This window comes from Bison bison, unplaced genomic scaffold (assembly GCF_000754665.1).
Source record: "Bison bison bison isolate TAMUID 2011002044 unplaced genomic scaffold, Bison_UMD1.0 scf7180017864389, whole genome shotgun sequence".
In the NCBI taxonomy this organism is placed as follows: domain Eukaryota; kingdom Metazoa; phylum Chordata; class Mammalia; order Artiodactyla; family Bovidae; genus Bison; species Bison bison.
The window spans coordinates 8,811,964-8,836,490 of record NW_011494961.1 but is presented as its reverse complement, the minus strand read 5'-3'; the positions used below and the strand labels follow the sequence as shown (position 1 = coordinate 8,836,490).

Below are 24,527 nucleotides of genomic sequence, written 5' to 3'. Positions count from 1 at the left end.
CCAAGCCCCTCCTTCCCTGCACCTTTAAGGGCTGGGAGAAGAGAGTGTCGGCTGAGGTTCCCTTCTTAAGAAGTCGCACCGGTTTTTCGAGCTCCGCTCTGCGCCCGGGGAGCCACGGCAGCGGGGAGCGGGCGCCTCCGAGTGAGTCACTGTTTGGAAATGGAGTGGGCGGGCAAGGGTGTGAGAGAATGAATGATGTCAGGAGCGCGCAGGGCGGCGGGCGGGGAGAGCGGGCCGCGGGGCCGCGGTAAACACGGAGCGCCGCGCAGCGGGCCGAGCGGGGAGACCCCGCCCTCGGCGCGCACGGAGCCTTTCTCGGCCGCCCGAGCCCGGCCGGTGCTGCAGCGCCGCCGAGAGCGGCCTCGGAGGCGCAGCCGCGGGAGCGACCCGGAGAGCGGCTTGCTTGGTGGGGCCGAGGCAGGAGAGGGCTAGACCCCCGAGCAAACTTTGCAGGGGCTTCAGCCGGGACCGGCTGCGGCAGCCAGCTCGGGCCCCTAGCGGAGCCCGGCCCGGGAGCTAGTGCCTCGGGCTGGGAAGGTCTGGAGCCCCAGCTGAGAGCGGGTAAGGAGCACCCGAGGGGCCGGGGAGGAGGATGGGCTGGAAAAGCGGCGCGGCGCGGGGAAGGGAGGGTGGACTGCGAACGCGGACGTGGCTCTAATTCGGCCCCCAGTCGCCCCGCCCCAGGGCATCCTTCCTTGATTTTGCCTGGTAGAGGATGGAAGTGTGTCTTCGTCTCCTTGCTCCGAGCGTTCAACTCATTCATTTGCAGTCATTGCGGGTAACTTGGTCCTGCCGGTGAAAGGACCCAGATTGAATCGTAGGTTGTCCAGAGCCACTCTGGAGGTCAGGGCTGAAGTTCCGGAGCTGGAGGAGGGACTGTCTTGAAGCTTCTTTGAGAGGCACTTACCGATGATGTGTGAACAGTAAGAGCCCAGGTCTGGGCTGCCCGCACTGAAACCTTTCAACATTCGGCATTCCAGAGTTACTCCTTTGGAAAGGGAGGTCTGGTGTTTCAGCGCACGTAGGTCGGAGCGGACCTGCCTACTTCTTTGAGGTAAGGATAGTTAATAGCCCGCGGCGATGCCTTAAAACAACTCTAATGTCAGGTTCTGTCATTTTTTTTTTATATCAACCTTTACCATTCTGTTTCGTCTTGCTTGCTCTAATAAGACCATAACATCATTTTGACACGTATGTTAAATTTTTGAAGAGATTCGGTTGTTTAGTGTCTCTGGGTAGGCGTGGATTTTGAACTTTTAAAATCCTTGGTTTTACTCCTAGTCTCATCTATTATCGGTGGGTTCTCAGTTACATTAAACACTTGGAACCAGGAAAACGGGACTGTAACTACTTCAGAGGCTAGTAATGAGGATTAAAGCTCAGAAGACCTGTCATGATGTCTGGCGTGAAGCCGACCTCAACGAATTTTAACAGTTCATGTATAAAGAGTGTGTTCCAGCTGGCATAGGTAATCATCAATTAATTTCCACAACATTTCCTACTTACAGACCTGGTGGGTTGAGGTTTAGCGTGTGAAATCCTTTGGCAGGTTCCTCAGAGTGTGGTGACCACTTCAGGAAGTTAAATGCTTCCTTGTGGATACCCGTAAGATTTGGTGTGTGTGCGTGTGTTAGTCGCCCAGTCGTGGCCCACTCTTTGCGACCCCATGGACTGTAACCCGCCAGGCTTCTCTGTCCATGGAATTCTCCAGGCAAGAATGCTGGAGTAGGTAGCCATTCCTTCCCTGCTCCAAGGGATCTTCCTGACCCAGGAATCGAACCCAGGTCTTCCGCATTGCAGGCGGTTTTCAGGAAGTTAAACGCTTCCTTGTGGATACCAGAAAGATTTGGGGTTCCCACGCCATATTGGGGAAACTGCCATTCACTGTTTAAACAGAGTCAGAGCAGTGGCTGAAAGTGACAAATGGAATTTGGAGTTAGATTGGATGTGTGGAGAACTCTCTACTTTACCCTTAACTGGTTGTTTTTTTTTTTTTTTTGTCTTAAAAATAATCAGTACAAAAACATAGTCCTTTCCTTCCTTGCTTTGCTGCTTGTCTCACTTCACAGTAGTCTTCTGGTTGAAGTGTTATTTTTTTTTTTTAATGAGTTAATGTTTAATTTGATTTCTCTAGTTTCATTTTTAAGCAGAGCTGGTTGACCTATGAACGTGGAGAGAAACACTTGGACACCTTTGGGTTACTGCCTCTTGTCCTCGGTTTTCTCTTTTCACAGAATTTTATAAAAGCCTCTAGGAAATATTTGGAGGGATAGGAGCATTTGTTCAGGTGTTATATTAAAAACATTTGTTTTTACCATATCTACAACAACTTTTAGGGTCAAAGGTCACAGGGAATCCTCCCCACCCCCAGTGTGATGTAGAGATCTGGTCACCAGAACCCAGAAGACCTAAGGCTATCTGGGTGGTAACTTACTGGCTGTGTTGTTACTTTGAGCAGTTTACTTAAACTCTCTGGAATTCTTGTGGGACATTTAAATGAAATACAGGGAAAAAATAGAAATAATCTTACATCTATGCAAATTGACATTGGAATACAAATGAGAATATTTTTTCATGCTTAACCTTTATTCATTTCAAGAAGCTTTAAAAAGTTTGCAATTTATAACAATAGAAAACTATTACAATCGGTATTTTGACATCAGATATAGGAAGCTATGAACTTACTGTTTGTTTTGTTGCTAAGCCATGTCCGGCTCTCTGCAACCCCATGGACTGTAACCTGCCAGGCTGCTCTGTCCATGAGATTTCCCAGGCAAGAATACTGGAGTGGATTGCCATTTCCTTCTCCACAAATGAGAACTTTTAAAAAAAGTGATACTTTGAAGTGAGATGTTGTTTTCTTTTTAAAAAAGGAAGAATTACTGAGAAATCTAGACAGTTTCAGACTAGACTAGCCTACTCACTTTTATCCAATTCCCCTGTGGGGGATTTGAAGCCTCCATCCTGAACTATAATTATCAGGTATTTGTTCAGTTGGTGAATGTTTAGTGAGCAGCTACTATATTCCAGCCACTGTGCTAGGTACTAGCAATGCTAAGATGACAGAGGCACTGTAACTGGCTTTCAGTCTGGTAGAAATAGCCCCTAAGCTTTGATTATGGAGAGGAAGAAAGAGAGAAGGGTAGGGAATTGGAAGGAAACCAGAAGTGACTACACCATGATAGGCTGCCTTCCACTGATAATTTGAGGTCTATTGTGACTTCGTTTTCACTTTTCACTTTCATGCATTGGAGAAGGAAATGGCAACCCACTCCAGTATTCTTGCCTGGAGAATCCCAGGGATGGCAGAGCCTGGTGGGCTGCTGTCTATGGGGTCGCACAGAGTCAAACTTAAGTTTTAAGTCACTGAAGTGACTTAGCAGCAGCAGCAGCTATCTAAAGTATGCTGAATTGGGGCTCATAAGCTATGAGGCTGAACAATATAAGTATGCTTTGCTTTACCCAGTAAAAATATTATAGACAAATCTAGCCGTTAAATAATTTTAAACATATCAGAGCAGACTTGTTTAAATGAAATCTAAGGGGTAAAATCGGTTCAACCAAGATTTACTTACTGTGAGGAAAGAAAGCACTGTTTTAAATTTTAAGAGAATAATCACTGTGTGTGAATAGTATTTCAATTTATTTTTCCTCATAAGTAGTATATAACTAAAAAAAAATAAGTAGTATGTTACTTGTAGAGGTTTAAGTACAAGGTAATCAAATCAGCCACCACCCAGAAAATTCTTAGTGTTATGTTCTTAAATCCTTTCTGACTTGTATTGCACTTACTCTGAGCCAGGCAATGTGCCAGTTACTCTATATATTTAGGATCCCCTGTTATGCTCACCCCAACCCTATGAGTTAGGTATGATTATGGAGGAAAAGGCTGATTTAGAGAAATTAACTTTCCTAAAGTTACACAGCTAGAAAATTATTCTCTACGAAATTGGTTTGTTTTCTAACTTTTTTTTAAAATCCCCATCCAAATATGGATGGCTCTATATCACTAAAATATATGCTTAAACAACATCTTTTATAGTTTTCGGTTGAATGACTGCATCTCAAGCAGTTCCCTATTGTTGGACAGTTAGTTACCAGTTTTCACTGTTTTAAACAACTCTGCAGTAAATATTCTTCTGGCTGTATCTGTGTAATTCATGATTATTTTAGTCATTTTGCATTTTAAAAAGTGAATTTTGATCTTTAATTTATGTGCCTTTTTTTTCCCCCACCATATTCAGGATTAGAAAACTTTCTCCTTTCTCTTTAAACTTTGTTTTAATTTCTATGTTCCTTTAGTGTTTCTCATAAGATTTCAGCAGTAGGATCAACATTCTCTGTGGAGCTGCACAATAGGTCCATAGCTCATTACCCAAGGGATTTATCTGATGAAAATGGAACACAGAGGCTTTCTTAAAGAACTATTTGTGTTTGTATTATTGCTATTAGACAGAAAGCTGAACTTTTATGGGGAAATATAGCAGAATGGAGTAGTACTGACTTTGCCAGACAGAAAAGAATTAAAAAAAAACTTATTGAAGGAGAGTTGATCAACAGTGTTGTGTTAATTTCTGCTGTACAGCAGAGTGACTGAGTTATACATATTTATTCTTTTTCATATTCTTTTCCATTATGGTTTATCGCAGGATATTGAATATAGGTTTCTGTGCTGTATAGCAGGACCTTATTGTCTGTCTCTCCTATATGTAATAAATTGTGCTGTTAATCCCAAACTCCCAATCCTTCCTTTCCCTACCTAGCTCCTTCCATGGCAATCACAAATCTGTAATTTATGTCTTTGAGTCTGTTTCTGTTCTGTAGATATGTGCATTTGCATCTTATTTTAGATTCTACGTATAAGTGGTATCATATGGTGTTTGTCTTTCTCTTTCTGACTTTTTGCTTGGTATGATCATCTCTAGGTTCATCTCTGTTGCTACAAATAGTATTATTTCATTCTTGTTATAGCTGAGTAATATTCCATTGTAAATTTGTGTCACATATTCTTTAGCCATTCTTCTGTCAATGGACATTTAGGTTGCTTCCATGTCTGGGCTATTGTAAATAGTGCTGCTGTGAGTGTGTATCTCAGAAAAGAAATTCAGGTTCTACACATATTTCAGAAAAGAAATTCTGCTTCTACAGTTTACATCATTGGTACTTAGTAGGATAGGCAGATTACGTTTTGCAGATATTACATTTAGCAGATTTATCACCAGGTTTAGAATAAGCTCTTTCATTTTTAAATAGGTCATCTTTAAAGAAAATCTTAGAGACTTCCCTGGTGGTCAAGTGGTTAAGACTCCCTGCTTCCAATGCAGAGGGTGCAAGTTTGATCCCTGTTTGGGGAGTTAAGATCCCACATACTGTGCGGCCAAAAAAAGAAAATCTTAGACATTTGTTCTTTGATCTCTTAAAAAGTGTATCATTGCTAAGACATTTTCCAGTTGATTTAATGAAAGTGCCAAAAAAAATCCGTTAGCTAGCTTTCATTATAGGTATAAAGCATATGTTCATTTAAACATTTCTCGAGTTTTATTATAATATCACACTGTCTTTGCTACTCTGAGTCATACTTTTTTCTTTTGGGTTTATATTTCCATATCCAACGCACATTACCTTATCCTCATGATTTTGATAAAGGATATTGGAAAATGAGTAGTATTCAATTCAACCTTTTTATATAGAAACTCAGATCAGTTCAATTTATTAATTCCTAACAATAATTATTAATTCAAAGCAGAATTTAAAGAAACAGCTAATAAAATTACAGTATAAATAGGATAATCCATTATTTGATGATTGGTTTTCCTGCTGTAAAACCCTATATGATCATTTGCTTGCAGTTTAAAATTCAGCCTCAGAATTTTGTCACTTGGGACAAAATTAGTGATAAAACATTTTTATCACTGTTAGCTTGATAGTGTCACTTGAAACTTTCAAACAAACTTGTACACGTTTAGTTTCTTTTTTAAAGCAACATTAGCTGGATTGAGTGTTTGTCTTATGTTTACATGATTTCTTTCAGTGAATCCCTTGTACTCTTTAAAAAGAATAAAACCACATAATAAAAGTGTTAAAGAGAAGGGCATAAAAGGAGATGAAAGATCATTTTGAAGCCAAAGTGTCAGGAAAGACAGCTAGTTACTGAAAGTCAAATGAAGTAAAAGACTGGAAAGGCCCTTCAGGTCAGTGTCATTTCTCCACCTGGTAGCGCCTGTGCTGAGCTCTTTTGTTGTTGTGGTTCAGTCGCTAAGTAGTGTCGGATTCTTTGCGACCCCATGGACTGCAGCACACCAGGTTCCTCTGTCCCCCTCTGTCTCCCAGAGTTTGTTCAGATTCGTGTCCATTGAGCTGATGATGCTCTCTAACCATCTCATCCTCTGCCACCCACTTCTTGTTTTGCCTTTAATCTTTCTCAGCGTGAAGGTCTTTTCCAATGATCCAGCTTTTTGCATCAGGTGGCCAAAATATTGAAGCTTCAGCTTCAGCAACAGTCCTTCCAGAGCTTCATTTAGGGCAGAAAGAGAGATACCCAAATGTTAGGGCTTGGCCTCAGGCAAAATTGTGAAATTAAGCTGAAATACTCACCGTAGGGTATCCTTAACTCTAAGTTTGCCTGACAGGACTTGCTTACACAAGAAAGTGCTTGATAAATACCTGTATAAGGGGAAATTGCAATCCAATTGAAACTGTGGACCTGGAAGCACCATATTTATGAAAAACTAGGACTGATTCAAAATTGGGAGGAGAGTATACGTCAAGGCTATATATTGTCCCCCTGCTTATTTACTTTAAATGCAGAGTACATCATGTGAAATGCCAGGCTGGATGAAGCACATGCTGGAATCAAGATTTCTGGCAGAAATAATCAACAACCTCAGATATGCAGATGATAACATTCTAATGGCAGAAAGGGAAGAGGAACTAAAGAGACTCTTGATGAGGGTTAAAGAGGAGACTGAAAAAGCTGGCTTCAAACTCAACAATCAAAAAACTAACATCATGGCATCCGGTCCCATCAATTCTTGGCAAATAGATGGTGAAAAAGTGGAAACTGACAGACTTTATTTTCTTGGGCTCTAAAATCACTGTGGATGGTGACTGAAGCCATGAAATTAAAAGATGCCTGTTCCTTGGAAGAAAAGCTATGACAAACCTAGACAGCGTATTAAAAAGCAGAGACATTACTTTGCCAACAAAAGTTTGTATAGTCAAAGCTATGGTTTTTCCAGTAGTCATGTACGAATGTGAAAGTTGGACCATGAAGAAAGCTGAGCACTGACGAATTGATGCTCTTGAACTGTGGTGCTGGAGAAACTCTTTTAAAATCCCTTGGACACAAAGGAGATCAAACCAATCAATCCTAATGGAAATCAACCCTGAATATTCATTGGAAGGACTGATGCTGAAGCTCCAATACTTTGGCCACCTGATATGAAGAGCCGACTCATTGGAAAAGACTCTGATGCTGGGAAAGAATGAGGGTAGGAGGAGAAGGGGGTGACAGAGGATGAGATGGTTGGATGACATCACTGACTCTATGGACGTGAGTTTGAGCACACTCCAGGAGATAGTGAAGGACAGGGAAGCCTGACATACTGCAGTCCATGCGGTTGCAAAGAGTCGGACATGACTTAGTGACTGAGCAACAACAACGGGAGATGAGTATCAACTCAAGAGTTTAATCACCTCTTTTTTGGTTTTGTTTTATTTATTTATTTATGACTGCGCTGGGTCTTTGTTGCTACGTGCGGGCTTTCTCTGGTTGCTGTAAGCTGGGGCTGCTCTCTAGTTGCGGTGCCTGGGCTTTTCTTTGTGGTGGTTTCTCTTGCTGTACAGGCTCTAAGCAAGTGGGCTTCAGTAGTTGCGGCTCACAGGCTCTTAGAGCTCAGGCTCAGCAGTCGTGGCTCACGGGCTTAGCTGCTCCTCCGCGGGTTTGGGAGGTGGATTCTTAACCACTGGACCACTAAGGAAGTCCCTTTAAATAACCTCTTTTCAATTAAGATGATTAGAAATGCAAAATACTCGATGAGTCAAACTTTGTGAAAAAAGCTTTTCCATAAATGGGAGGGACTCGAGGGAGGAGTTGCCCTGGAGATGGGAAAACAGATATGAAAAGAAGGATGCAGATGTGCCAAAGGCAGATTCTGTGTCCCTTGGGAAGACATACCTAATCCCAAGTCTTGCTCCTGCTGTTGAAACTGGGATCACATGTGATCCTGGACCATCTGGCCTCCCAGGAGTGAAAATGCACGTTAGGGGCCTCTCTGACCTGCTCGGCTGATGAGAACCATCCTGGGAAATACCTCTTAACATGAACCCTTCCCAGATGGGCTAAGGATACTTTTCCTTACCTGTGAGTACTTTAAGTAGGTAGTCTGATCTGACTAGAGAAAGTGTGAAGGAATGAGTTTTCCTTTAGGGGTAGGAAAAAATGTTAATGAATAAGTGGTTTTGGATCAGGCATCACTTAGCTAACTGGGTTGCCAAGGTAGCAGCCCACCTCCAGTGAGAAGAGAAGACCTTTCAGGAAAAGACTGGCAGCAGTAGCTGAAAATGAAGCTGAACCTTTAAGACAGAGAGATACCCAATGCTGACCTAGACAGCATATTAAAAAGCAGAGACATTACTTTGCCAACAAAGGTCTGTCTAGTCAAGGCTGTGGTTTTTCCAGTAGTCATGTATGAATGTGAGAATTGGACTATAAAGAAAGCTGAGTGCCAAAGAATTGATGCTTTTGAAGTGTGGTGTTGGAGAAGACTCTTGAGAGTCTCTTGGACTGCAAGGAGATCCAACCAGTCCATCCTAAAGGAGATCAGTCCTGGGTGTTCATTGGAAGGACTGATGCTGAAGCTGAAACTCCAATACTTTGGCCACCTGATGCGAAGAGCTGACTCATTTGAAAGGACCCTGATGCTGGGAAAGAGTGAAGGCGGGAGAAGGGGATGACAGAGGATGAGATGGTTGGATGGCATCACCAACTCAATGGAGATGAGTTTGGGTAAACTCTAGGAGTTGGTGATGGACAGGGAGGCCTGGCTTGCTGCGGTCCATGTGGTTGCAGAGAGTCGGACACGACTGAGCAACTGAACTAAACTGAACGAGTTGGTTCTCCAAGTTTCACCAGACACAGAAGCCAGAGATAGTGCAGTGAAATAGTGATGGTTAAACAATGTTGAGTACTCTTGAGTTAGGTTCTAGAGAAGATTAAATCACATTCTCTATCTTCAGGCAGCCCTGCACAATAGAAATTATATTCTCTCCACTGTGGAAGTAGGGAAACAATTTAGAAAGGTCAATGTGCTCAAGGCTGCGAAGCTGGAAGGCCGAGGAGCAGGGCCTGCTGATTCTCATGCCCACGCTCTGCCCAGTAATCCCCCTCGGTGTTCTGTAATCTCTCTGCTTGCTTTGGAGATACAGCAGGTTTGCAGGTTTGAGGTTTGAGGGGATGTATTTTGATACGTGGTTGTGTCTACCACCCCATCTCCTGGAATGTTTCTCTGGTCTGTGCTGCCTTCAGGCCGTGAAGTAACATCAGAGAGACAAGGCTCCATAGGCTCACTCAGGCCAGCTTGGATTGATTTATGACCCAGAAACATCCCTTACCATCAGGTGACGTATGAGCAACTTCCTGTGATGAATCTTCATTTCCTGGGTGTGAAAGGGGACTAAGATAGTATTTACTTCCTGAGGTAAGTATGAATCATACTACTTTATGTGTGTAAAACACTGAGGCTAATGCTCGGTTCATTGTTAATATTTGGTGGCTCAGCCATCACTTTTTTGCATATAGACTCTATTTCTCACTTTTAAAACAAAGGATTCATTCCTGTTGCCTCAAGGATCAGATTGTGTCTCATTATTTCTCATGAAGTTAATGTATTTTTAGGTAATGGAATGACCATTTGTCACATCTCACCTCTATTGTAGCGTCTGGGTCCTATCTCTTACCCTCTCCTCTTCCTTTCTTTCGGGGTTAAAATAAGATTTTTTGTAAATTGATCATCCATTGCCATTGAATTCAAGAACTTTCATAAGAAGTGTATAACATCAGCTGTGAACGCTGACAAGCCTTCCAGGCTGCCACCGCGATATGCCAGCCCTCTCCACAGATGCTGGTAGCCGTGGCGAGCCCAGCACCACGGTCCCTCAGAGCCCGGCCTTCCGAGGAGGATTGTACCATGAGCCCCACTGTTCCAGAAAGTGCCAAGGCCATTAAGGATCAGAGACCCTACTGTCCTCCCTGGATAGTATGCTGGGCATCTTTCTTTAGGAGGCCCTGAGACGGTTTATCTAACACAGCTGCTACTGTTTTCTGAGATTTGCATTGGATCTGTAAGTTCTTTAACCATCCAGTTATTACTGCCCCATAGTCGCTTCCAAACTTTAGTATCAGCAAAGGGCATTTTTTTTCTGTTAAATTAACATCTGTGTGTGTGTGTGTGCGTGTGTGTGTGTGTGTGTGTGTAAGTTTATAAGCAGCAAGCAGGAACATTTACAATTTTATTTTCCAAACACTTAAAGTGCCCACTATGTGCCAGGGTTTGCTCTGAACACTTAGAACTCTTCTTCATCTGTTCCTCCTTCAACACTCTGAGACAGATGTTATTACCCCCATTTTAAGAATCCTCTTTTGAGACACAGTAGGCAAGTTAAGTGACTTGCCTACAGTCACACAGGCGGTATGAGGCAAATCTGGGTCTTGAAAGTGGACAGTCTGGCTGTGGTGTCTAAGCACTACACTGTTGTTCGTAGAAATCTAGTGTATATCTCGGAGAAGGCGATGGCACCCCACTCCAGTACTCTTGCCTGGAAAATCCCATGGATGGAGGAGCCTGGTAGGCTGCAGTCCATGGGGTCTCGAAGAGTCAGACACGACTGAGCGACTTCACTTTCACTTTTCACTTTCATGCATTGGAGAAGGCAATGGCAACCCACTCCAGTGTTCTTGCCTGGAGAGTCCCAGGGACAGGGGAGCCTGGTGGGCTGCCGTCTATGGGGTCGCACAGAGATGGACACAACTGAAGCGGCTTAGCAGCAGCGGCCGCAGCGTGTATCTCACACTTCGGGTCCAATTTTGTCCTTGCACATGCAGTTTTAGCAAAGAAACATCACAGCTGTCCATACATGCTGTCAGCTCCTTATGATTTACCATGTAGAGGACTACAGCTAGGTCACACACTTGTGTCGCTATCGAAATATGTTGATGATATGGTATCATCAAACATTTTTCTGTATAAGCTTGTGAGACCTCAGTCAGGCTGCGTGTTTTGTCTGGAAAAGGAGCAGTGAATTCTTTCTCCCAGTCCCCTGATCAGTACACTCAATTGAACCTATTCCTGCTACTTTAATATTACTTATTTTTTAAGTTTTAGGCTTTCACTTATTATAAATTAAAATATTAAAAAATCCTCATTGTAAGAGAATAGCTTGAACATGTGAGAGGTTTCTTTAAATGTTTGCTAATTACTCTTGGACAAGGTGGCAGGCAGAATATGGTATCCCAAAGATGTGTACATCCAAACCCCCAGAAACGATGAACCTGTTATGTTACTTGGCCGTGAGGGATTAAGCTTGCTAATCAGCAGACTAAGGATACAGACTATCCTGGGTTATCTGGGTAGACCCAATGTAATCACCACAGTCCTTATAAGTGGAAAAGAGAAGGAGAAGAGTCAAAGAGTTGGCACCATTAGAAAAAGCCAAACAGCCATTGCCAACTTCGAAGATGGAAGGAGGCCCTGGACCAAGGGATGCACGTGATCTCAAAGAAGCTGCAGAAGGCCGGGAAATGGATTCGGGGCCTCCAGAAAGGAGCACAGTCCTGCTGACATTTCAGTGTTAACCTACCGAGTCCCCTTTTGGACTTATGATTTCTCAAACTGTAGAGAAGAAATTTGAGTTATTTTAAGCCAGTGAATTTATAGTAACTTATACAGCAGCAACAGGAAACTGATAATACAGACAGTTACTGGAACAATCAGTGCTTTGATTTTTTTTCCCCTTTATGCCAGCCCTGTGAGAGAGCTGCTTAATCTCACGACTTATATGGACAGGTCAGGTATAGCAGTGTTTACACTTTGGAGGTTGTTTTAGTTTGCATGTAAACTGAACCACCTTAGGGCAGAGGGATTTAGCTTTTGGTAATTCTATACATTTGTATATTTGTATACAAGTAAATGGGCTTCCCAGGTGGCTCAGTGGGTAAAGAAACTGCCTGAAATGCAGGAGATGCCTGAGATAGGGGTTTGATTCCTGGATTGGGAAGATCCCCAGGAGAAGGGCAGGGCAACCCACACCAGTATTCTTGCCTAGAGAATCCCATGGACAGCGGAGCCTGGCAGGCTACAGTCCATAGGTCTCAAAGAGTCAGACACGACTGAAGCCAACTGAGCACAGCCCAGCACACAAATATATACTGTCCATTTTAAACGACCGTATCAAGGTTTTAGCAAAAAAAGGAAAGTCTTGTTGATTCCAGAGCAGGTTGAGCCTCTTAGCCTTTCATCAGATTTGCCTAACAGAAATGTGGCTCTGCACCCCACGTGGCACTCCTTATAGGCTTGCATTTGTTTAGGGTAAGATGATGGTCCGCATATGATGCTGGTGGTGGCTTTGGGCATTATTGCTTGAGTTTTGACTCCAGATTCCTTTTATTTTATTTTAGTTTTTTTATTGAGGTATAGTATATTACTTTCAGGTATACAATGTAGTGATTCACATTTTTTATGGATTATACTCCATTTATAGGAATTATAAGGTATTGACTGTATCCCCTGCGCTATACAACATACCCTTGCATGTGTGAATGCTCAGTTGCTTCAGTCATGTCTGACTCTTTGTGACCCCTGGACCTTAGCCTGCAAAGCTCCTCTGTCCATGGGATTCTCCAGGCAAGAATACTGAGTGGGTTGCCATGCCCTCCTCCAGGGGATCTTCCTGAAACAGGGATCGAACCTGTGTCTCCTGCAGTGAAGGCAGATCCTTTACTGCTGAGCCACTGGGGAAGCCACGACATATCCTTATAGCTTATTTATTTTATACATAGTAGTTGGTGTTTCTTAGTCCCTTATCCCTATCTTGCTCCTTCTCTCTCCCCACTGGTAACCATTAGTTTATTCTCTATATCTGTGAGTCCATTTCTGTTTTGGTTTATTTGCTAGTTTGTTTTTTTTAGATTCCACATATAAGTAATAACATAAAAGATTGGTCTTTTTCTGTCCAACCTATTTCACTAAGCATAATATATCCTCCAGGTCCATCTGTGTTGTTGTATATGGCAAATTTTCCTTCCTTTTTATGGCTGAGTAATATTCCGTTATATGTACATTATCTCACATCTTTATCCATGTTTCTATTTTCTTTGGAAGGAAAGTTATGGCCAACCTAGACAGCATATTAAAAAGCGGAGATATTACTTTGCCAACAAAGGTCTATCTAGTCAAGACTATAGTTTTTCCAGTGGTCATGCATGAATGTAAGAGTTGGACTATAAAGAAAACTGAGCGCAGAATTGATGCTTTTGAACTGTGGTGTTGGAGAAGACTCTTGAGGGTCCCTTGGACTGCAAGGAGATCCAAACAGTCCATCCTAAAGGAGATCAGTCCTGGGTGTTCATTGGAAGGACTGATGTTGAAGCTGAAACTCCAATACTTTGGCCACCTGATGCGAAGAGCTGACTCATTGGAAAAGACCCTGATGCTGGGAAAGATTGAAGGCAGGAGGAGAAGGGGACGACAGAGAATGAGATGGTTGGATGGCATCACCGACTCTATGGACATGGGTTTGAGTGGACCCTGAGAGTTGACGATGGACAGGGAGGCTTGGCTTGCTGCAGTTCATGGGATTGGAAGAGTTAGACACGACTGAGCGACTGAATTGAACTGAACTGAGGCACTTAAGTTGCCTCCATATCTTGCCCATTGTAAATAATGCTGCTGTGAACACTGGGCTGCCTGTATCCTTTCACATTAGTGTTTTCATTTTCAAATGTATACCCAGGAGCAGGATGGCTGGATCGTATTGTAGCTTTATTTTTATTTTTTTGAGGAACTTCCATATTGTTTTCCACAGTGGCTGCACCAATTTGCATTCCCAATAGCAGTGTGCAAGTGTTCCTTTTTCTTCATATCCTCACCAACATTTGTGATCTTTTTGATAACAGTCATTCTGATGGATGCGAGTCAGAGTCTTTTTACTTCTTTTCTTTTTAAAAAAATTTTGGCCATGCCGCTCGGCTTGCTGGATCTTAGTTCCCCAACCAGGAATTACATTCACACCGCCTGCTGTGAAAGCGTGGAGTCTTAACTACTGGACCACCAGGGAAGTCCCTCGCTTTATATTTTTAAAATCTGTTACTTGCTTTGTTTGCCTAGCAGTGTTATTATGAATTCTTTGAGAGCAGGAGCACTTCTATACAAGGGCTTTTCAAACTGTAATGAATTAAAACAAATAAAAAGTAGTATCATACATTGGGTCATCTGTAGTAAGTACCTAGGGGTTGTAGACCCTGGAGTAGACAATATCTTGGAATCAGTATGTCAATTATGGAAATTTAAAATAGCAAGAATTATCATAATGAATGCGGTTAGTTTGGGGGTTTTGATTTTTAAGGAATCCTCCAATAACAATCTTACATTGTGATTTGGAGACAGCTTGCATCAGTTAAGGACTGCCTTTTGTGCAAAGTAGCACCGGCACAAGAACTAAAATCTTGGGAATTTTCCTGCTTAAGAAATGAAATAAGGGATAATAAAGGATTTTTGGTAATTTTAAAGAAATATGGGTGACAATTAACTAGATGATGTTATCTATATCTATAGCGATTTCTTTGCAATCCCATGGACTGTAGCCTGCCAGGCTCCCCTGTCCATGGAATTCTTCAGGCAAGATATTGGAATTGATAACCATTCCCTTCTCCAGAGAATCTTACTGACCCAGGGATCGAACCCAGATCTCCTGCATTGCAGGCAGATTCTTTACCATCTGAGCTACCAGGGAAGCCCTTTTCACAGAGGAAATAGACTGTCTCGTGTAGAAGTAGAATAAAAACTGGAAACTCTTAAAACCATGGTGATGGGATATTTGGAGTCACTTTGCTAAAAACACATTTTATTTAACCAATATATTAAACTGTTATCATATTTAATATTAATATTAATGTAAACATTCTTGACATTTTAACTTTTTTTCTAAATCTTCCAGAAATCCGGTGTGTGTTCTGCACTGACCACACATCTAGGCTTAAGATTGGCCATGCTTCAAGTGCTCAGGAGTCACGTGGACTTAGTGGCTGCTTTGCCAGGCATTGCAGCTCTGACCAGCCTTATCCTTAAGGAACAATACCCTGCATGAGTCTGAGGTTATCCTTAGAATATCCCTTAATAGTTGTCATCCATGACTTTGGTGTGTTGTATTTTATAAACTGAATTATATCCTGGCATTACTAGAGAAAGCTGGTTCTGGTTCCTTTTGCTAGAAAGAACAGGCTGAATGGTACAGTGAAATATCTCTCTAAGGTTATCTGTAATATAAATTTGTGAATATCAGTGCCAGGCAGTATGCCTGGGCCTATAAATGAAATATTTAGATTATTAGATTCATGTGTACAGAAAGAATGGCTGCTCATATACCTTTGTGAGCTGTAATAAGTGGGATGTGGTGGTATATGCCCTGGTTTTCACTCTTTTCTTGCCCTGTTTATATGCATGATGTTGCTTACTAATTTGTGTTCTTGTTCAGTTGCTTATTGTGACAATTTAGAAAGCAAGGCCACTGTAAAGCCTAGATCAGAGAAATCATTACTTGATATCAAATATCAGTCTGCCAGGAATAGATAAGATTAGACTGTAAGAAGACTCAGGTTCAGTATGAGAAGGAGAGAAGAAGAGAGAGGGATAAGAAGCGAGAGGGTGGTGTGCGGAGAGAAGCAGGGAGAGACGGAGGAAGGAAGGAAGGAGAGGACAGTTCTGCACAAGAAAATCACCTAAATGCAAAGGAAGGAAATCACGATGGATGATTTTGTGGCAAAAAATTCCCCCAGCCACTGGACAAGCTGATGTTCTCACTGAGGTCTCAAGATAGGTTGCTTTCGATTTCGTAAATATATTGACTTTCTCAAATACCTGTACTAAACAGGTAGCTGAGGTTAGACCCAAGCCCTCCTTGGTTTCTTCTGAAACTGATTAATGCATCCAACACTATTTTTGAATACTTGCTGTGTGCTAGACTTTATTCTTGATTCTAGATTCAGTGAGCAATAGACAATCAAAGTTTCTACCCTTAACGGAGATTGTATGAGTTTAATGTGTTGAGACAGGAAAAAGTGCTGAAAAGGGAGGTTGAGCAGATGATAAGCAAGTAAAACTAATAAACAAGATCAGTTCAGACTTGGACCGGTTCTTTAAAGGAAATATGTTGAGAGTGACTGGGGAATCCTACCCGAGCATGGTCAGAAAAGTTTTGTCAAAGAGGTTGAACTTGCACTCAGATGTGAAGGCTGAGAAGGAGCCAGCAGAGGGGACAGGATAAGTGCTTGGTTACGCAAGGGAAGGCAGGGAGGCCAGTCTGGCCACAGTGTCTGAGCAGGGAGGAGTGAGAAAGCAGGTGCCCAGGCACGCAAACCCAGTGAGGAGGGGCGTGTGTGCTAAGTCGCTCCAGTCCTTGTCCAACTCTTTGTGACCCCAGGATCATAGCCCGCCAGATTCCTCTGTCCATGGGATTCTCCAGGCATGAATACTGGAACAGGTTGTGTACCCTTCTTCAGGGGATCTTCCCAACCCAGGGATCGAACCTGTGTCTCTTACCTCCTGCTTTGAGAGGCGAGTTCTTTGCCACTGATGCCACCTGGGAAGCCCAATTTTGTAAGTTTTACTCCAAATGCAATGAGAAAGCATTCTGCAGTGATCTAAGAAGGAGAGGCAGGGCATTCTCTGGTGGTCAAGTGGCTAATACTCCAAGCTCCCAATGCAGGGGGCCCAGGTTCAATCCCTTGTTAGGGAACTAGATCCCATATACTGCAACTAAGAGTCCACATCCCGCAACTGAAGACCCGAGTGGTATGCTGTGATGAGGATCGCAGCTTCTGCGTGCTGCAGCTAAGACCTGGCACAGCCAAATCCATAAGTTTTTTTTTTTTTTAAAGAAGGAGAGACACATGACCCGATGGGGGCTGGAGCTGTGTGGTGGTATTAGAGATGGAGAGCAGTGGATGGATTTGAGAGGTCTGGAGACAGAATTGACAAGACTTAATGGATAGGCCTGGATGGGTGAAATGACAGAGTAGGAGAAATCAAGCACAAATCCGTTTTTTTTTTTTTTTCTGGATTTGGGGATTGTAGCGAATAGGGTTCTATTTTGGCCAGCTAGTTGCCTAGCTGACATCCTAATGGAGAGAGTTGTCAAACGACCAGCAATGATTCTGAAAACTGCATTCAGGGACAAGATCATGGCCAGTGGTGTCAGCATAGAAGTGCTATATAAAGTGATGGGAAGTCTAGAGTCACCTGGGGAGATTTTGGAGGCCAAGAAGAGAGGCAGAGATTAGGCCGTGCAGACTAACAGAATTAATAAATAGATCAAGCTGGGGGAGACCCAGGAGTAACCAGCGAGGTAGGAGGAGGACCAAAAAGGCAGCCTTCCAGATGCCAACAAAATTGAGTGTGTAAAGCAGGATGGAGTAATCAGTTCTGTTCTGAGTTTTCAAGCTGAGTACGATGAGAACGCGCTGTTCGTTGGGTTTTACAATGTGGAGGGTTCCTTTACGTGGTGATCTTGTTGAGCATTTTAGAGGACTGATTTCAAGCACAAATGCCTTGACTGCCAGCCTCCCCCTCACTCTTTCCCTTCTCCCCATCACCCCCATGGGCTAGGTGTCCCCTCTGTGTTCCAGAATAGTTGGGCCTTTCTCTGTCACTGGACAACCGTACTGTAATATGATTTTCTGCTGAAACTATGTTTCTTCCAGACTGAGCTCCTCGGGAGCAAAATTTTTTTTTCTTTTTTTTCTTTTTCAATTTCCTAGCATGATGTAGGCACTCAACACATGGTTTCTAAATTAATGAGTATTCTCGAATACTGCCTTTTTGCCAGCATTATTTACCCCTGTGTGGTGTCAGGCAGAAGCTGGCGAAGAGCCCAGGCTTCCTGATTGTCAACCTGCTGCCCTCAGCCTTCCGCAGCCACTGTCTGGCCTGGGCTCAGGGTGTATTTCGCTCCGGATGCCCCACTCCCCTCCCCATTCTCCCCAGTGGCCAGTGATTGGTCTGGGAGGCTGCTTAGCTCTAATGCCCTCTTGGGTGTTTTCCCTGTACCTGGTCCCCTGTACCTTCTTGGGAGCCGCATGTGAAAACCTGTGGAAATCACTTCTTGTCTATTTCAGGAATCTCATCTCTTCCCTACCTCAGAGTTCTTTTGCGTGATCTGCACTTGCTCCGTACAGTTCATCACTTTGAAAGCTTTTATTTGCCTCCTTGCATACTTTAGTATCTTAAAGGCCAAGTCGCGACTGACTGAAGCAACCCTCAAATGGTTCTTTTTAGCAAGTTTCCTTTTTTTCTTCGTGGTAGTTATTTTCCCGCCAAGGCTGTGTGGAAGTGTTTTTTCCTTCTGTACTACTTCTATCATTTGGTTTTCCACTTCATTATCCTCCTGCCACAACAACCCAATTATACTAGTTGCTGTGGAGATATTAAGTGCATTGCTAATAATGGAGGATTATTCCTTTAGGTAGAAGAATAGAAACAAGAGAAGGATATAAATCTTGTTTTTGTGCAAATGTCTCCTGGTAATGGCAATGACTAAGTGGTACTGGAGACTGTGGTGTGGAAATGTCTATATGGGGTTGGTTTATGTTTTTAGAAAGGATTCAGTTCAGTTCAGTTCAGTCGCTCAGTCGTGTCCGACTCTTTGTGAGCCCATGAATCGCAGCACGCCAGGCCTCCCTGTTCATCACCATCTCCCAGAGTTCACTCAGACTCACGTCCATCGAGTCGGTGATGCTATCCAGCCATCTCATCCTCTGTCGTCCCCTTCTCCTCCTGCCCCCAATCCCTCCCAGCATCAGAGTCTTTTCCAATGAGTCAGCTCTTCGCATGAGGTGGCCAAAGTATTGGAGTTTCAGCTTTAGCATCATTCCTTCCAAAGAAATCCCAGGACCAATTTCCTTTAGAATGGACTGGTTGGGTCTCCTTACAGTCCAAGGGACTCTCAAGAGTCTTCTCTAACGCCGCAGTTCAAAAGCATCAATTCTTCGGTGCTCAGTTTTCTTCACAGTCCAACTCTCGCCTCCGTACATGACCACTGGAAAAACCATAGCCTTGACTAGATGGACCTTTGTTGGCAAAGTAATGTCTCTGCTTTTCAATATACTATCTAGGTTGGTCATAACTTTCCTTCCAAGGAGTAAGCGTCTTTTAATTTCATGGCTGCAATCACCATCTGCAGTGATTTTTGGAGCCCCCCCAAAATAAAGCCTGACACTGTTTCCACTGTTTCCCCATCTATTTCCCATGAAGTGATGGGACCGGATGCCATGATCTTAGTTTTCTGAATATTGAGCTTTAAGCCAACTTTTTCACTCTCCTCTTTCACTTTCATCAAGAGCCTTTTTAGTTCCTCTTCACTTTCTGCCATAAGGGTGGTGTCATCTGCATATCTGAGGTTATTGATATTTCTTCCTGCAAGGATTAGCTTTCTTAATTAAAGAAAATATTACTTTAAGCTTCTGGTCCTGTTAGAAGTTAATTCCTTATGTTAATACTTTACTCTTCATTCTTTAATTTGTATCTTTTAGTTTGTAAACGCAGGCTCACTAGTTTGTTTAATAGGATGTTGCTTCATGTGGACAAAGTCTTCTGTGGACTTTAGTTTTTTACAATTTTCTTTTTTTTTTTTTTTAACAATTCAATTCTTAAAACCTTTTTTTTTCTTTTAAAAACTTCACTAAAGGAGACACATTTTAATATTGTTCATCTGATCTGTGTTCCATGACATCTTGCCATGTTCCATGGACTCTGTTATAATTAAGGTGATTATGTGTCCTGATGGGGCTTCCCAGGTGGTATTAGTGGTAAAGAACCTGCCTGCCAGTGCAGGAGACATAAGTAGACATGGGATCCATCCCTGGGTCAGGAAGATCTCCTGGAGAAGGGAATGGCAGCCCACTCCAATATTCTTGCCTGGAGAATCCCATGGACAGAGGAGCCTGGCGGGCTGCAGCCCATGGGGTTGCAAAGAGTTGGACACGACTGAAGTGACTTAGCATGCATACATGCAGTGTGTCCTGATTGCCTGGGACAGTTCCTGTGTATACATACTGCCCTGGTGTGGTTACTGGTTTTTAAATTATTTGCTTATTTATTTGTTTTTAGCTGTGCTGGGTCTTCGTTGCCACACGGGGTTTGCTCCGGTTGCAGCAAGTGGGGGCTACTCTCTAGTTGCGGTGCAGACTTCTCGTTGCAGTGGCCTCTCTCGTTGCGGAGCACAGGCTTTAGAGCACAGGCTTCAGGAGTTGCAGCTTGCGGGCTCTGTAGTTGTGGCTCCCAGCCTCTAGAGCACAGGCTCACTAGCTGTGGCACGTGGGCTTAGTTATTTGGCTGCACGTGGGGTCTTCCCGGACCAGGGATTGAGCCCATGTCTCCTGCATTGGCAGGCAGATTCTTTCCCACTGAGCCACCAGGGAAGCCCCCTGGTGTAATTATTAGTAAATATCTCTTTTACTCAGAAGTGGCCTGGTTAGGATGTTGAGTTAAATGGCCACCCAAATTAAAGGCTATACTTAATAGGAAACTGAGGTAACGAAGTGTTTTATAGTTTTTGTTTTCATCTGTGTAATTTATGGATAGATATATATGAATAAATATGTAGATTATATACATACCTATAAAGGTATGTGTGTTTTTTTCTTTTAGTTTTTCCATTTAACCCAAGTCACACCTTGTTGTACCACCAAATCATGGGCTTTTTGTTTGAATTAACACCGTCAAAGTGCCAGCATCTTTTCATCCTGCACGTCTCAACTTTAATGCTCCTTCCTCAAGGGAGTCCTTTCTTGTCCTCTGTCTAAAGTTAGTTTCTCCTTGTATTTTCTCTCGGCACTGCTGATCCACTTTCACAGTTTGTAATTGGGTACTTGTTTCCTTCTTTTGAAAGGATGTGTCCCACCCTGGGTGGTAGGCTCCACGAGGGGATGGACCATGTCTGTTTGTTTCCAGGAGTTTACCTTGCCTGGCACAAACCAGACACTTGCTAGTTCTTGTCAAACCCTTCCCTGTGACCAACTTTTATTCCTCTGACATACAGAAGGGTGTGTCAGGACCCTTTTCCAGAGATTGACTGCAAGAGATGGTCTCCAGTCCTCCTAATTCACTTTTTGTTGTTGTTGTTTGGTTGGTAAAGTGTGTCTGACTCTTTGTGACCCCGAGGACTGCAGCACACCAGGCTTCCCTGTCCTCCATTGTCTCCGGAGTTTGCTCAAATTCATGTCCATTGAATTGGTAATACTATCTAACCATCTCATCTTCTGCTGCCTCCTTCTTCTTCTGCCTTCAATCTTTCTCAGCATCAGGGTTTTTTCCAGTGAGTTGGCTGTTCACATCAGGTGGCCAAAGTATTGGAGCTTCGGCATCAGTCCTTCCAATGAATATTCAGGATTGATTTCCTTTAGGATTGACTAGTTTGATCTCCTTGCAGTCCAAGGGACTCTCACAAGAGTCTTCTCTAGCACCACAGTTCAAAAGCATCATTTCTTTGGCTCTTATCCTTCTTTATGGTCCAATTCTCACTTCCGTACTTTCTTTTAAAATCACTTTGGGGTCTTCTTGACCCCAGAGTACAACCTGACAGAAATTTTTCCAAGGATCTTAGATCAATTATAAAAACTTAAGTATGATTCTCAGAGTTGTTATAATAATAAACCTGATATTAAGGGAAATGGACTGGGGAAGGAATGTGCATATTTTTTTAATGCAAGATTGAATATCTAGATAGCACTGTTTATTCTTTAAGGTGTCCAAGGTTTTAAAAGACCTTTCCTTTCTTATTCTAGCAACTATTGTTCTACTTGAGGGTGTGTCAGTAATGAAACTGCTAAAAGAGAGATGGGGCCACGGAATAGTTTGGGCCATACACCCATTCCACAGGCGGGGTGGGGGGCGAGGATAGTCTAATGTGAACTAGAGGTGACGTGCATTTGGCAGAGGGAAACAAAACTTGACAGACAGGAAGTCATTTCAAATCAGGACAGCTGAGATGATATCACCCCCTGAAAATAGATCCTGCCCACCTAGGAGGAGTCGGGTTATGTGTTACCACAGTCGAGTTTATCTTAGTGAAAATATGACATGAGGAAATCAGGAGGATGAACAGGTCTTTTGGTTTGCTGATAACAATGACAAATGTATATCTTTCTATAGTATTGAGATATTTGGCAAGTTCTAAACTATAAGTTTAATTGGAAAATAAAAGAAAAAACATATATAGCTTATGTGTGCATATATATGTGTGTGTGTATATATATATATATATATATAACCCATGTATATATCCATCTATATCTGTTACTAAAGGTAATATATGATGTTAGACCCTAAGTTTCATTTCTTTTCTTTTTGCCCCCTTTGCCGAACACTTGAGCCCTTTCCCTATTCTGCCATCATCATTAAAGAAAATGAGGCTGGATTCTTATTTTAAATGATGTGCTTGAACCTAGATTCCAAAATACTATTTGAAAAAATAATCGTAAGGTTGGGTACATACTCCCTTTTTCATGTAAATGATTAATTAGCTCTTTTTGAATTCTAAGAATCCTTTAATCCTTTACAACATGAAACTTGAAAAGAAGAAAATATTGACAGAAGGCATTTATTTATGTGTTTCGGCTGTAGTGGGCTTTCGTTGTAGCACTCAGGCTTTCTCTGGTTGTGGCCGGTGGGGACTCCTCTTCGTCCTGGTGCACACGCTTCTCATTGAGGTGGCTTCTCTTGTTGCAGGGCACGGGCCCTAAAGCGCATGGCCTTCAGTAGTTGTGGCTCCATGGCATGTGGCACCGGCTTAGTTGCTCCGTGGCATGTGGGATCTTCCCAGACCAGGGATTGAACCCATCCCCCCTGCATTGGTAGGTGGATTCTTAACCACTGGACCACCAAGGAAGGTCCTGACAGAATGATTGTTTAAAAATCACTTGTCTTCAAATACATTTTTATTCATTTATATGAGATTTGATTATATCCTAATGAGAATTTAGATAGTTTCTTTTAGTGTAACTGATTTAACAAATATAGTGGTCTGATGAGCCAGCTTTATTATTATTATTTTTTTTATCAACCACAAGTGTTACTGCTGCTGCTGCTAAGTCGCTTCAGTCATGTCCGACTCTGTGCTACCCCATAGACGGCAGCCCACCAGGCTCCCCCGTCCCTGGCATTCTCCAGGCAAGAACACTGGAGTGGGTTGCCATTTCCTTCTCCAATGCATGAAAGTGAAAAGTGAAAGTGAAGTTGCTCAGTCGTGTCCAACTCTTAGCTACCCCATGGACTGCAGCCTACCAGGCTCCTTCATCAATGGGACTTTCCAGGCAAGAGTACTGGAGTGGGGTGCCATTGTAGTTGCTAAATATTGTGTCGGGAAAGGGAAGTAGTGGAAGTGTGTGGTGTCAGCTGGGAGCTGCCACAGTCAGGGCTGTCCAGGAGCCACAGAGTGAGCAAAACGTGTGACTCCAGCAGGAAACTGGAGCTGGAGCTCTGAGGTCCAGAGTCCTGAGGTTTGCTTCCATCCTAAGGATGGCTTCGCAGGAAAAGGTGCAAAGATCCCACACCCTTTGAGGCAGCACTGAGAGGAGAATTACCATGCAGGGTGTGCACAGGGGCTCAGGGTGACCGACTGAGTCTACCTGCCCGTGGCTCCGTGTGTAGTTTTCAGCTGTAGCTCACAGAAGCCTTAAGAAGGCTGTTTGAAGCTCAAATGTTTCACTTTAAAATCACAGTATAAAAACTTAACTGGAATTTTGCAAATGGCTGAAGAGATATCTCTTGGGACCTGGCTGTTATTTCTGTGGTCAATTTCTGTCTTACTGGCAGATGTGCTTGTGTTAGCTGTGTCTTCTTAGCTAATAGCAAAACTTTTGACCTCAAGGTTCCTTGAGGCAAGCACATTGGGAACACTTCACTCAGTCAGTTCAGTTCAGTCACTCAGTCATGTCTGACTCTTTGCGACCCCATGAATGGCAGCACACCAGGCCTCCCTGTCCATCAACAACTCCCAGAGTTCACTCAGACTCACGTCCATCGAGTCAGTAATGCTATCCATCCATCTCATCCTCTGTCGTCCCCTTCTCCTCCTGCCCCCAATCCCTCCCAGCATCTGAGTCTTTTCCCATGAGTCAACTCTTCGAATGAGGTGGCCAAAGTACTGGAGTTTCAGCTTTAGCATCATTCCTTCCAAAGAAATCCCAGGGCTGATCTCCTTCACAATGGACTGGTTGGATCTCCTTGCAGTCCAAGGGACTCTCAAGAGTCTTCTCCAAC

General features: G+C 43.1%; 1 protein-coding gene across 11 annotated transcripts in view; it reads left to right on the top strand.

Moving 5' to 3' along the window:
* The first annotated feature begins 10 nt into the window (after nt 1-10).
* SGMS2 (sphingomyelin synthase 2) overlaps nt 11-24,527 on the top strand; it is a 98,849-nt gene continuing 74,332 nt past the window's right edge. For 3 of the 11 annotated variants that reach the window (XM_010858563.1, XM_010858574.1, XM_010858575.1), the window contains exon 1: nt 11-141. The gene's annotated coding sequence lies outside the window, so the exon portion shown is untranslated. The other 8 variants (XM_010858564.1, XM_010858572.1, XM_010858571.1 and 5 more) reach the window with 6 other exon arrangements.